At 32.2% G+C, this 15493-nt stretch overlaps 1 protein-coding gene and 1 long non-coding RNA gene across 3 annotated transcripts in view; one reads left to right on the top strand and one right to left on the bottom strand.

The window, feature by feature from the left end:
• LOC123261939 (ankyrin repeat domain-containing protein 50-like) overlaps positions 1–15493 on the bottom strand; it is a 100606-nt gene that overhangs the window by 37278 nt on the left and 47835 nt on the right. For both annotated transcript variants that reach the window (XM_044723837.1, XM_044723836.1), the window contains one exon: positions 3090–3197. The gene's annotated coding sequence lies outside the window, so the exon portion shown is untranslated. The remainder of the gene's footprint in view (positions 1–3089; positions 3198–15493) is intronic.
• Positions 13188–14347, top strand: LOC123261942. Its single transcript, XR_006508811.1, has 3 exons — positions 13188–13428; positions 13489–13734; positions 13796–14347. It is a non-coding gene; the product is annotated as an uncharacterized LOC123261942 (long non-coding RNA).

Here is a 15493-nt window from a genome sequence, read left to right as displayed (position 1 = left end):
CGTTTTCATTAGCGATCACTATCTCAATCATGACTAGAATCTACTCTGTACAATCGGCGATGGCTATAGATATTCAGCATTCTACTGCGGTAACACAAGGACCATGCATACAGATCACTTCATCCTCTACGTATACATATATATTTTGAATATAGAACAAGGGACGGCAGGCAGATGAGAATTGGATCGGATGGACTTCTCCGAAGGGAAATAGGTCGATGGTTTGTGCGCCGCTAGAACAATGTGGTTCGCGTATCAGTTAACCATCCGATGAAATGGCATTCACTGTTTTGGACGCCTGCTCTGTGCTTGTATATGTTTATATGTATGAACCAGCAACAATTGTTGCGACAACTCTCATTGTTGCATAATTTAATAACTATTTGCATCTAGTGCATCTGCATCTATCAACGCATCTCAGAAATCAATGTCGACTGCAAAATGGATACTTTTGTCAGATGGAATAGTTTCCCAACTCTGTGTGAATAATAGAGCAATCGGTGACCAAGATCTAGGTCCCTAGTGACTAGATCGTGTTCCAAGACGATGATTCAATAGGCGAACTCGAATCAGGCCGACGAACTCTTCAGTCGGTAACTAGAAACTAGAAACCAGTAACTTTGTAACCCAGTCTCTCTTATCGATTAAACGTCATCGGAAGGAGATGACACCTTAGCGGTGAAGGAAGGAGCTGGTGAGTGTGTTTGTATGGGGGTGGCAGTATCTGGCAACCCTTTTAGCTGCCTTACATATGCCACTGACATCTTGATGTGCTAGCTTTTGGGTTTCTTTCAATTTCCATCTTTCCTTATAGCTATTTTTGTGCTATGCTTTTTTGTAAACGATTTACGTCCCAGTATCGTCACACAGTCAGTGCGAACTGCTCGACATTTTACAGAACACGTTCGAGCATGCCACAAGTACTTTTTGAACAAAAACTCACTGGCGCAAGCTGCTTGTCAGCTGAGATACTACCCGACCTATTTTTTCTGACAATGCCCGGCTCGTTTATCATCGGACGCTGAGAAGCTTCTTCCGGGTGGAAGATACCGGACTTTCACGCCCTCAAAGCATAGATGCATTTTTTATCAATGCTGCAGCAGTAGTTTTGTAGAATAGTATACATGTTTCAGTTTTCAATCTTGAGACAAATTTTTGATCACAGAAGGAAATACTTCGTGAAAAAATTTTATGATGGAAAATAAATTTAGGTGATCATTTTTAATTTTTATTCATTGATAAACGATTTTCTCGTTAATTTTCAACTCAGGTGAGACGGAAATTGGTTTAGTAGTTTATTAAATTGGAAATCAATACTAGATAAGCTACTTAAAAGTTTTATTTTTTCTAAGTACTTTATCGATATTTTATTGTTGTTAGAATTTACTATCTTTTTTTAGTTAAATTAAGTGATTTAATTTGATTGAAAATTCTTATGGAAAATGATATACAATTTGTATTTTTAACTTCCTGCAAAGAAAATCGAAGATTTTTAAAAATCGGGAAGTTATTGGTTTTACCCCGTTTTTTGAAAATCGAGATTTCATCGAATCTCGACGTTTCGAGGTTCTAGGAAGTTTCCCTGACTACTCCCGCGAGGTTGTCAGTGTGTGTGTGTGTGTGTGTGTGTGTGTGTGTGTGTGTGTGTGTGTGTGTGTGTGTGAAAGTATGTGAACCGCTTATAACTTTTGAACGGCTGATTCGATTTTATCGCGGTTGGTGCCATTTGAAAGGGCTTGGCCAAACTTAAATTTTGATTATAATAAGTAGATTTTGAGAAATCTTAAAAAAACTAAGAAAAAAAATTTATCAGCTCTAGACAATAAAAAACCACGTCGATCGCCACCAAGCTGGTCGAAATCGGTTGATTCGTTCGAGAGATATCGTGAACGAAAGAAAACCGAAAAAAGTGTTTTTTTAGGATTACTCCGAAATTTTTGGTTCGGTCAATTAACACCTGAAAATAACTTATGAGTATGATAAAACTGCGTCGAATGCCGCCAACCGCGTGAAAATCGGTTGATCCATTCAAAAGTTATTACGGTTTGAGAATTCCAAAAATAGTGTTCTATGAACTTTCTATCAGACTTTTGAGCTGGAAGAGCTCAAATGCATAGAAATATTATCTCTTTGAACATAGCGAGCTCAAAATATCACATAAACTATATGCCTTTAGGGTGAACCGTTTTTCTAATTTTTTTTTTTTTAATTCGATAAAGAACCTATTTAGCTTTAAGAAGTAAAAAATAATTATTTTTATTTTATAACTTAATATCAAAATCTTAACTCTCTTGTGAGGAGATAATTTAGCGATAATTCGCCATCTGTCGGATATTTTTAGTACTATTGATCAAAAAATTATATATGGTTAGTTTTCATATTAAGTTAAAGCGAAAATTATGTATTGAGACATTTTCTATTTAAAAATATCTAAAAATTACCTTTTAAAAAATAAGAAATCAGATAAATTGCTAATTATAGCGTTGACATAAAAATATCAGGCCAGAAATTGATGAATAATATTTTTTGATAGCCATGTATGAATATGTCAGAAAAATTTATTTATTTATAGGAGATGAAGACTATCTCGAACAATGAGTTGACATGTCATGTGAGCGATCTATATCAGAAGTAATAAATATATTGCGATTGCGAGTAAGATCTGGTAAGCTTCTTACCTTCTTACCTGATGTAAGAAGCTTCTTCCTCATTGTATTCAGCATATTGTTGGACAAGACGGGATTGTATACATGTACGAAGAAATGGGAGCGATAAAAGTTAAGAATATGCTTACGGATTATGTCAATGCGGATATTAAAGATTTGGAGACCTTTCGTGGGACGTGGGACGGCTAAAAAGGATGTCGGGGAAAAAACAAGACCAGAGGAGCTAGAACAAAAAAAACTTAAATCTTCGAGCAAACATGTTTGCTAAAAAGCTGCTCTGGGTTTTAACAAACTTTCCATTAAATTTTAAGAAAACCACTGCGGAATATAATACATCGAAAGTTGAAATCAACCGATTAAACTTTTGGGTTTTGTTTAAGTTGAATCTTAGACCGGTTTTGTTTAAATGTCTGGTTAACTTACCTCAATTGTGTTAACTTCTTTATTTAAGTTTATTTTTCTTAATCCTTTCCTTTGCTCGAAAGGAGAGAAAGTATTTATATTATTCCTTTTTGCAAGTCTCTCCGGGTTCTGCAACGAGAAATAAAAAAAAAAATTAGTCGATTTGCTTTATTTTATTTCAGTCTATAAATTACTTAAATATGAATTGTGGAAATGAATAACTATTATTTTATCTTATATTCAATGAGAGCTGGAAGTGCTTTTAAATCTCTCGGGAGTTTTACTCAGATTTACCGTCAAGCTTAGAAAGTGAGGTTGTTATATTTTTTTAAATATTTTTATTTTATAACTTTTTGGTAAAAAGTGCTAAAGAAGCAGTACGACATGACGGCGCGGGTTCAACGAGCTGGCTAATCGAAACCACTTCCCAAAGAGCTAACCACTTAACTCAGATCTTTCTTGTCTCCATTTTCTACGCAGTTTACATCTTTTACAAAAAAATTCTAGCTGTAATACAAAAATACACCCTTTTGAAAATGAATAATAAGATCGTATTAAAAATATTGTAGAATTTTAAATAAATTTTTGTACTTTAAACAGATCTTTCATGTACATTTTTTTATATCAGTAGTTTTAAACTACTGTTGGGGCGATCTAAATTTTTTACCTGATCATCAAGATAACTAGAGACCTAATAGTGTCTAAACTTATCACATATTTAGATCCCTAGAATTCAAACATATTTGAAAGTTAACTCAATCATTAATGATCACAACCTCTAAAGTAAAAATTTAAATCAAGAAAGCAGTTTCAAAAAGATAAAATCGATCTTATGACATTGAAAAAAAGCAATTGCTAATTACCGATAAAAGAAACTTGTGACTTGTAACTTCCGCTAAGAAACTCGGAGTTTTCCATTAACTAGCGAGCAAGTGACATAAATAAATATAAAGCTAAGTGAAATTAAAAAAAAACTAATAAAAAGACTGATAAGACGCCGGATAATTAATAAGTCGCACGAAAGCTTGGTCTAATGCTGATGCTAATGGTTAAATAAAGAGTTTAATGTATTAACACGATAAAACGTCAACGTTTTTGCGGGTGATAAATTGCCCCTGTGATGTAATCCATCAACTAATACTTGAGTGAGAGTGTAAAATAAAAATTATAATAAAACAAGTGTTTGACATTTTTAAATAAATTACTCCGGTCACGCAACCGGCTATCAACGGATAATTTGAAAGCCTCCATCCTATTCGCACTAATCGATTACTCTGAGATTTATAGACTTTTACTCTCCTCGTGTATGTTCGAGGTCTGTTTGCCAGGTACATAAGTGAATGCAAAACTTGATAACATGCATAGGTTATCATTATCCGCGAACATAAAAAAAAAGAAAATAAACAAATAATTCTAATGGTTTATTCATTAAGCCTACATTTAATTTTGTCGTAAATTCCACACGCGGGATGTAATTAGTTGGTTAATCTCATTGCAGATAATGAGAAGGGTAAATAATAAAAAGTGCTCTTGTTCTGATCTTATATATTAAGTTAAATAAAAGTTATACTGAGAGTATAACTTTTAAAAGTGTTAAGTTATATTCTTGCTGCTTATATTATCCAGTCGTTTTTAGATTTTTTCTTTGATTATTTTTCTTTTTTAATTTCTACCATTTATATTTCTCTTTGTTTCATTATTTCCGAGCATTTTCTACCCTCTATTTCATGGTTCAGACAGTGAGAATAAATTTTTCACGGTTAGTTGAGTAAAAAATGATTTTTTTTTATCTACCAAACAATTATAATATTAAGTTTAACTCAACAAAAGACTAATTTATAATTTTAATATTTTACAACTAAAAACTTTTACTCTAAAAAAAAAAATTTTAACCAATAATTCTTTGAATTTTGTCAACAAGATTTTGTCTAGATTTTTAGATACAGAAAATTTATACCCTATTGGTTTTTTCGAGGCTGTCAATAGATTGCGGGCCTGTTATCCACTGTAGCTTTATCAGCATCAAAAATTCGTTTTTTTGTCACACGGTTTGCGGATGAGTAAGTGACCCTATAGTTGTTACGAGGATAATTGTTATGAGTTTTGAGTGCTCGCTGGCTTGTATTACTCGTCAGAATAAAATTAGAGATGGATAGTATAGAGAGATCGAGATGATGAACGTGGGAAAAGCTTTGCGGCTTGTGTGACTCGAGAGTTGTAGGTATAATGTAATTAACTGCGCCACTTGTTGAAATTAGTTAAACATTAAGTTACATACCAATTGAGTTAATCAATTTAGTCGGACGAATCAAGAATTACTGACGCTTTTAGCGAACGTTTAAACATTTAATTCAGGTAATAATTCAGGTAATAGTTTGATGGTTTTCCGCTTTTGGTGTGTAAGTTGGCATTTGAATTGATAATTTTATTTCATACATAGATAAAATGGTTACATTTTTTACAATGTAACTGTACACGGAAAAAAAAGTTATTCTAAATTTGTATGTAATATTTTATACCTATACTCTTACTATACTAGGCACAGAATTTATTATACCCCTGAGCTGAAAATAGCACTACCGTGATGCGATATTAGAATCATTTTTTTCAGTGTAGCTTTATTTTTAATAAAATCGTAAATGATAGCATGAAATAGAATTTATTACTATTTTTTTTTTTGGTAATAATTAATAACAATAAAATATTTCTTCAAAATATTTCTAGAATATTGTTTATTCTTCGTAACAACAGCATACAATTTAAATTAATGTTTCAATATACTAATTGAATTATAGAAACAATTTAATAAAATGAATTGGTGCAGAGTTAAAATGATTCAAAAGAAGTAATTGATCACATTGACAATTTTAATAATATAATTCAATATCTGAAGAGCTCGATGATATTCACGGAATCCTTTCACCACTGAGAGCTATTTATAACATTATTTCCAATTGAATAAAAAAGCACGGGAAAAAGGTACCGGAGTACACCTTTCCAATAAATAGCATGAAATCATGAGTTTTCACCTCGAGCATTTATATTATCTTCTTTCATGCTCGCTATTTTTATCTTCATTTTGAATGGCTCTCCCTCTCGCTTCTTCCTATCCCATCGAAGCTATCTATCAGCAGACTCCTCTTTCAACGGGTTTATTTTTTCAAACCGTTATCAATGGCACGGACGACAAGAGACTCTTGGCAATCTTCTCAATGATTTTGCAATCTCGGAAATATAATTCTATGATTCGCCGTTTATCTTGACAAGAGAAAGGAATCGACATTTTAGTGTGGTGTCTAGTCTTTTCACTTTATTTTTCACAAAAAAAAATATGCCTTCACCCAAAATGTATAACTTCCAATAGCTTTAACAATAATCTCATAAAAATAGCATGTGTCGCTATTTATTATTTCCCTCCAGTTTTCTTTTTATTTCTTAAAACTCCCTTCTATTCCACACACGAATGACAAAACGCCAAGAAATGACACATTGGTCGAGAAAAAAATAAACTTCACCGGTTCTACTTTACGATCCGCTTCTCGGATTCATGGGACGCTTTTTTTCTCCTTTCGACAATTTAAAGTAAGCAAGAAAATAAATTTTTCTCAAAGGGGAGTCACCCTTTCAATATCACGGAAGTTATTCTTCCGAGTTTGAGAAAATAGAGTAGAGAAAGCTTTAAGAAAATAGAAATAAAAAAAAATGTACGGAACAGTGAAAATTTCTTGATACAATTTTATTTTCATTTTGTCCGGGGTTGTATTTCAAACGAAATTGTTGCATAATGAAAAACAAACTCGACAACAAGAATGAAACGTTATATTATAACTTTGTTGTGATGAGACGGATGATAATGTCTGATTAAGTCGTAATGTGACGAATAGAATAAGCAGCGCCTTTTTAGAATATACCTTTGTAAGACTTTTGAAAATAATAAATGCTCGACCAAGCAGACAGCACAATAGAAACAATTCTGCTGTGAAATTAAAAACTTTATTTTGCCCTCTATCCAGACATCACAGACATAGAAAATACCCCTTCCGTTTTTTTTTTTTTTTTTTTTTTTTTTTCATTTAGTCTTCCACGAAAATGCTTTCATTGTTTCACCTTAACTGCCTTTTATACACGCGTATTTAGTGAAAATATTTAATAAAATGAAATTTTATGAAAATAACTTGTTGGAGAACGAAATAATTTTGGCAAAAAAAATAATATGTTAGTTTCAACTCTCAACAAAATTACAGAAGTCTCCAAGGATTACAGCACCACTTTAGTCACTAACTCTCCCTCCTCGTTATATTCTCATTCTTATTATCCTCCTTTATTACACTCATTATATCGCAAGACTTAGTGTAGGTGCGTCGTTTTAGTTTGTGGTCTTGCTGTGGTAACATTTTTACCCTGAAAATATGACTATACAAAGAAGTTGCTTGAAAGAAACTTTTCCGTGAGTATAAATGTGCTGCGTCATATTTTAAATTGTATCCAACTTTTATTTGTTTATAAAATAAACATAAAAAACAATGTTGGTCTCATTTTTAGGATTCCTTAATGCATAGACAGGCTGAGTGATGGATAATTGCGGTCAAATTAAAGGGCTGGCTTTCACAGAAACCAGGACCAAGCAGTTTTATTGTTTTCTCAGTCGCACGGGGACTGCAACAGCCGCTGTCTCATTTGCAATTTCGTTCGAGTCGACTAGACAAGGAACACACATTTTGCGGTGGCAATAAATCCTTCGTATCCTGGGGCCACGAGTTCGCTCTGCCATCAGTGTCTGATGTGCATAAACTAGAGGAACTAGCTAGGATATTCATGCGTTAGTCGTTATGGTTGTAGTTTACAGTCAAAGAGCAATCAAACTTTTTAGTACTGTTCAATTTTTTTAAATCTTCAATTTCTTTAGTGGTAAGTTAAAAAATATTTGTGTTCAGATGTCTAAACTCTTTTTGTAATTCGAAATAATTATTTTTTATTGTCAATAAACTTTCCTCTAAAAATATAACAATAAGTTGTTTTTTCCGAAAAAGTAAGCGAAGCAATTAATCTATCTAAAAAAAAATTTCAAAGAAGATATCAAAATTGATATTATTGGTATAGATGTCGTTAAATGCAGTTTTAAAATTCAAGATAAGATTATGGTTTTTATATTTTTAATTAAGAAACTGATTCTTCTATTTTAAAATAGTGAATTGTTTCATTTCAGTTGTTTATAAAAAACACGATGGTAAAAGTTCAATTTTTTGTTTCAAGTGTTGCATGGGGTGTAATTATCCACTGAAAAGCTACAGAGCTATCCACTGAAGTCATAGAATCACTCAGCCTAGACTCCTTCAAAAATAAAGCTTTTGAATTTTTTGTGAAACTAGAACGAGAAAATGTACTATAAATGTCAAACAGGCCATTTAAAAATTTAAAATAAAAAATTTACATTCTAAATTACTAAAGTATCTAATATGTTACCATTGAAAAAATTAGCTTTCAAATATTGCTCATTGATTCTATTGTTGTTCTCATTCTTATAAATAGTACAGTACTATTGAATTTTGCAACTATGTTATTAAATCATTCAAAATTATTAACTTCCTTAAAATATGATGATGTTAGTCTTATATATTTAATGTTGTTATACGTGTACTTTATTATAAAAATTATGTATATTATTGTCATTAGGCTAATTTGCCTTGACATAAAAATTGAATAAATAAATAAAATAAATAATTATTCAGCTCACTGGTTCAGCAATTGGCAAAAAAAATTACAATGAGTGTGCAAGCTTCGGAGAATCTGTAAGATAAAAAGTTTAACTTATTTTGAATATAATTTTTGATTCGATTTACGTGATTATTTTTTAGTGTAACTTGTATAATTCACAACCGTGCTGTGAAGAAAATCTTATATGCAAACAAGGAAGGCTCAGAACATCTTCGATACAACTGCAAATGTGTCTATGCTATGATGGGTTTGAAAGGATCAATAATAAATGTCAGCAAGGTGAGTATAATTGATTTTAAAATAAGTAACGCATCATTCTTTTGTAAGTATAATTTAAAAATAGTTGTAGGAAGCTTTTGCGTATTCGATAGAGACTGCAAATACCAAAATTACACAAGATGTTCTGAAGACACCGAATGTGTGCGCGAAAAGAATTACATTAAAATTGGCCTTTCGTGTCGGCCATTAATAGAGTCGTTTTGTAAGAAAACTGAAGATTGTTTTCCCGAAAATTCTGTTTGGGTTGATGACAAATGCGAATGTAAAAAAGATTTTGTACCACAATCTTATGAGCGCTGTGTACCAAGTAAGGAATTATTCTATCAATGTTTATTGTATCATTCAAAAACGAGTAAAAAATTGTATAAGTTGTTATTGACATTTCGTTGTAGCTTATTTTCACTTGAAATGTAATCCGAGAGACGAAGTGTGCCAAAAAGCTCAATTTTTTTCCTGTACAGATGGTGGTAAATGTTTTTGTCCACCAAATTATATTGCATTAAATAATAAGTGCGTCCTACTATTAAACGAGCATTGTACTGAGAATAAACACTGTCACATCGATTTCTCGGTCTGTGTGAACATTAAGTGTCGATACAAGCCAGAATACGCTGCGCAAGCCAACAATCTATGCTTACCAAGTATGACCTTTATTTTAAGATTTATATAGATTCTAAATTGATATTTAATATTCCTTGATTAGCGCGTTTGAATTATAAGTATAAATTCGATGAAGATTGCGGTAAAATACAAAACTCTAAATGTTCTGCGTTTGATGGCTGTATTTGTAGAAAAAATTATTATCAACAGACGGAAACAATTTGCTCTCCAAATATTGGTGGGCCATGTGATTCATACATGGATTGTACTATTGAAAATTCTATCTGTATTGACAATTCTTGTCAATGCATGTATAATTTTACATTTATTTCCAACAAATGTCTACCTGGCAAGTATCACTGCTATGAGTGTAAGATTGAATTAATCTGACAATGTCTGTTAATGGTTTTGTTATTTCAGTTCTTTATCAATTTTGTCATTCGGATGAAGATTGTGTTAACATAAGATTCACAAAGTGTTCATCGAATAAAAAATGTGTTTGTGAACCGTACTATCTTGCTTCAAAAGATCAGACATCATGTTTGCCACTTATAAGTGGAGAATGTGAAGTAGATGATGATTGTGTGACGGAAAACTCTCGCTGTTATTACAGAAAATGTGAATGTAAAAAATATTACGTTCCCAAGGTTATTGATAAAGAATATGAATGCCAACAAAGTAAGAAACTTTTGGTATAGATTGTTGATTGACCATTTACATTCCGCAGTTTTAAAGTATTACTTTTGTTTTTCAATCTGTTGTTTTAGGAGTTCCCTGCGGAAATCATAAAGATTGTGCATTGATAAATAACTCTCAATGTAAAGATTATAAAGTCTGTGCTTATCGGAAAAATCATTATGAGTTTAACAATTAAACTTTTTGCACACCGATTATTAATGAAAAGTGTTCGGTGGATGAAGACTGCAGATTTGATCATTTTCATTGTTTCAATTTTACATGCCAGTGCAAGCCTAATTATTCTGCCGTTTCAGACACTCAATGTGAAATCGGTAAGTGATAAAATTTATGAGATCGAAAAGTTAATGTTGATGATTAATCTATTTTTATAATTTTTGCTTTCAAGAACAATTTGTAGTTCGTTGTAGTAAAAATATTGACTGCGGAGATCCGTGGCAAATAGAATGCTCAAACAATAATTATTGTATGTGCAAATCAAACAATAGATTGATCAATAATGCGACATGTTATCCACTTTTGAACGGACTTTGCTGGACAAATGACCAATGCTTGCTTCCAAATTCTGTTTGCATTGATTATCATTGTCAATGTCAGTCGGGTTTTATAGCCGTAGCTACTAATCTGTGCATACTTGGTTAGTAAATCATTATTTCGTTGTTTTTGGTTCAAGTGTTGATGAAACATTTTTTTTAGATTAAGCCCATTTAGTTTAGATCGATTAGTGCAGCACTACATCTAAAATCAAATAAAAAAAAAATGACGCTTAAAAAATTAATTTTTTTATTATTCCTTATCAAATAGCATGAGGTAGACTTGGAAGTTGACTAGGGCACAGTCCTGGTAACCAGGCATGGGCCAATCGTGGCAACTAAGGGAAATAAAAATTAATTTATAAAAAAATAACAATAAAAGAGGAGTCAAGGGTTCAAAATCGGATCTAATTTTTATTTACATCAGGTCCGATTTTGAACCCTAAAGCGCTGAAAATGGAAATTTGTAGCGCTTGTGGGACCAAAACCGGACCTACTTAAACATGGAAACAGGCTCTAGTTTGAGCCCCTAAGTCCGAAATAGATCCGATTTTAGAAGGTTCTAAATGGGCTCTAAATTTCGACTCGGGAATGCAAACAGAATTTGGAAGCAAGTATTGGTCATTTGTCCAGCAAAGTCCGTTCAAAAGTAGATAACATGTCGCGTTATTGATCAATCTATTGTTTGATTTGCACATACAATAATTATTGTTTGAGCATTCTGTATGCCACGGATCTCCGCAGTCAATATTTTTACTATGCACAGTAATTGTCTACTTCTGATAATCGAGTGATCAAGTGTATCATTAATTATTTTGTTTTTTAACTTCCCGCTAAGAAAATCGAAGATTTTCAAAATTCGAGAAGTTATTGGTTTCACCCCGTTTTGCGAAAATTGAGTTCTCATCAGATCTCGACGTTTTAAGGTCACAAGAAGTTTTCCTGACTATTTCCGCGATGGTGTCCGTGCGGCTGTATGTATGTGTGTGTATGGTATGTATGTAAACTTCTTATAACTTTTGAACGGCTTGACCGATCGGATCGAAATAGGTGGCGATCCAAAGAATATCATTGCCATTAAATTTCGTGAAAATTTGAATCAATTCGGTTCGCTAGATTTTAAGAAATCTCAAAAATAAAATTTTCAAAAAATCGTTTTTTTGGAATAATTTCTAAACGGTTGCATCGATCAATTCCAAAAACTATTCCGCTCTTGTTTGAAAAACCACGTCGATTGCCACCAGTCCTGTCAAAATCGGTTGATTCGTTCGAGAGTTATCAAAAACGAAAAATTTCAAAAAAAGTGTTTTTTTGGGATTACTTCGAAATTTCTTGTTTGATCGATTGAAACTTAAAAATCCGTTATGACGCTTCAAAAACTGCGTCGAATGCCACCAACTGAGTAAAAATCGGTTCATTCATTCAAAAGTTATTGCGGTTTGAAAATTCAAAAAATAGTGTTTTATCATACTTCCATCAGACTTTTGAGCTCGAATGCATAAAGAAGCTATCTCTTTGAGCTCGGAGAACTCAAAATAACACAGAAATTGTACTTTTGAGCTCGAAGAGCTCAAAAACAAAATAAGTGAAATGTTGAGCGTTTAGGTATGGAGTTAGCGGGAAGTTGCAGGGATGGCCTTTAGGGTCAACCGTTTTCCTAATTTTTTTTCTAAGATTTGTGTCTAGGTTATCGGATGTTGAAAAATAAAGTAATTAAAAGTTGTAAAATATTTTTTATCATAACAATTAAAAATCACTGGGGCCTCGTTATTTTAATTTAAAATAATAGATAAAAAAAACTCATTTTCGATATTAATGACCGTTTGATTATATATTAGTTAATGTTTTGTTAGCAATCTCCCATTGTTCTTCAAAAACTCAATAACTTTATCACTTTATAAAATAAAATGATTTTTGGAAGAACGTTATTTGTTTTTTACGTGACTGTAACAATACAGTTCACTAATTCATTAGTTTTCGGAGCAGAAGAAAATAAATGTTCAACTTACAAAGATGTAGTAAGATGTCAAAAAGAATTTTTATCTTTTTTAAAAGGACTTTGTTTTTAAATTTTGTTGATTATTTCAGTGTTTTCCAAATGATCCGAATCCGTGTTGTGGTGAAAAACTTCAATGCAAACAATCGAGAAATAAGCTTTACGAATGTGTTTGCAAGCCTGACTATGAATGGAACGATGGTCGATGTCAGTATGGTAAGAGTCATTTTTTATGAAATATCCATTAAAATTTTCCTGTATTTGCATAATTACTACAAAAATAAATTTAAATTAGTTCCAGATGAATCTTGTGTATTTAATACAGATTGCGAACGACAAAAGTTTTCAGAATGTACTGCGTCCAGTTTATGTCAGTGCCAATCAAATTATGTTAAAGTACGTCCTAGTACATGCCGAGGATTGATTGGAGCGGCCTGTTCTAGAAATTATGAATGTTTTCCGCATGATTCGATTTGTCTTGACGGATTTTGCAAATGTAAATGCAATTATTTATCCACAGCCAGCGATCTTTGTCTACCAAGTAAGTAGAGCTAGTAAAAACAGAAAGATTTGGTACTAGATAACTTTGACTTTGTTCCAGCTTTCTTTGAGCTAACATGTTCTGCCGGTGACGAAAGGTGCCAAGATGAGGAATTTTCTGGGTGCTTGAATGGTAAATGTTATTGTCATCCAAATCATGTTGTGGTTAGTATGAGTTGTCAGCCGATCTTGTATGAAAGCTGCGCGAAAAATGGGCTATGTGCAATAAGAAATTCTATTTGTCGTGACAATGTGTGTCAATGCAAATCCGATTATACAGCACAATCTGAAAATCGCTGTTTACCAAGTATGTAATAATTAAAAAAAAAGGATGAACGAAACTATTACTAATGATTCTTCATTTTTAGCTAAATTAAATGGCTACTGCCAAATTGATGATGATTGTAGATTTTTATATAACTCAAAGTGTTCAAAATATAACTACTGTGCGTGCATCAATAATTATTTTGGGTTTAATGAAACTACTTGCGCCCCACTTATTGCTGCAAAGTGTGAATCAAACGCCGACTGTATGATTGAAAATTCCATCTGTCTCAATGGAATTTGCAAGTGTAAGAATTCTTACAAGAATTTTTTCAATGAAAAATGTGTTACAGGTAAGTAATGTGATTGGGAACTACAGAGCAATTTTTAACGCCAAAATGTTTCAGCACTTCATAACTTTTGTAAAAAAGACTCTGATTGTCTTGAATCAACATTCACAAAATGTTCTAAAAATAATATATGTGAATGTGAACCAAATTACTTTGCTTCAGAAAAAGATATGATTTGTTTACCTAGCATATCTGGACTTTGCGACATAGACGATGACTGCACACTCGAAAATTCTCACTGTTATTACAACAGGTGTCAATGCAAGAAATTTTATTTTCCTGTGGTAACCAATGGAATATATTCGTGTCTTCCACGTAAGCACATATTCATTATTGATATGGATAACTATTTTGGCTCAATCGTTTGCTATTATTGATCGTGTGTATTCTCTTTTATTCAGTGCTTTTGGGACATCCTTGTAAAAGAGATAAAGATTGTGAAATTTCCGAAAATTTCATATGCTCGTTAGATGGAATATGTTCTTGTTCCGAAAATTTTTACGCTCTTGAGAACAGAACTTTGTGTTTGCCAAAGATCGGCGGGCCTTGTTTAAGACATCAAGATTGCCAAGTGAAAAATTCATTTTGTCTCAATGGAAGTTGCCAGTGCAATCATGATTGTTCAGCTGTATCAGAAAATGAATGCGTGCTAAGTAAGTAATGGTACAGATTTCTACAAGCATTTGAAAAAATTTTTTTATAAATATTTCGGTTTTTGTTTCGAAGAATCATCTGCAGTTTATTGTGATCAGGCTATAGAGTGTGGAGAACCGTGGCATGCTGGGTGTTCATCGGATCACAACTGCGTTTGTACGACGAATAATACACTCGTCAATCAATCTACCTGCTCACCTATGTTAGGTGGCTTTTGTCTCAACGATCATCAATGTGTGGTTGCAAATTCTGTTTGCGAAAATTATTACTGCAAATGCAAATCACCAAATTTTAAACCTGTCGCAAATAATTTGTGCGTATTAATTACAAATTGAACAACACATGCACTGTAAGTCTGCTGCAGTTTTTGCTACTGTTTGAACTTTTAATAAACATCAATTTAAATTTACTGTAAAATAACTATCTAATTTGCAATTTTACACTATTTAAGCTTCATCAATTTTTATCCATTACTTATTTCATCTGATTGAATGTACTCGCACTAAGTTTGTTATTATTTTATGTTCTGTATGTAATAAACTTTTATAAATCATGTATTATTATTTGTTATTCGGCTTAATGGAATACTTCAATAAATATAATATATTACAAAATGGACTTCTTTAAAATTCATCAAAAAAACTATTTTATCAAATCGTAAAAATTGTGATGGATGAAAAAAAATTTTATTTTGCAATTACCTCCATTTATTACAAAATAATACTTCTTTTAATAAAATTCAGTGATTGAATTTAATAGTAAGCAATTAATTTAATTTTAAAAGCTTCAATATCTGTT

Source organism: Cotesia glomerata, linkage group LG3 (assembly GCF_020080835.1).
Source record: "Cotesia glomerata isolate CgM1 linkage group LG3, MPM_Cglom_v2.3, whole genome shotgun sequence".
NCBI classification, from domain to species: Eukaryota; Metazoa; Arthropoda; class Insecta; order Hymenoptera; family Braconidae; genus Cotesia; species Cotesia glomerata.
Note: the sequence above shows the minus strand (reverse complement) of the source record. Positions and strands in the feature narration are given on the sequence as shown.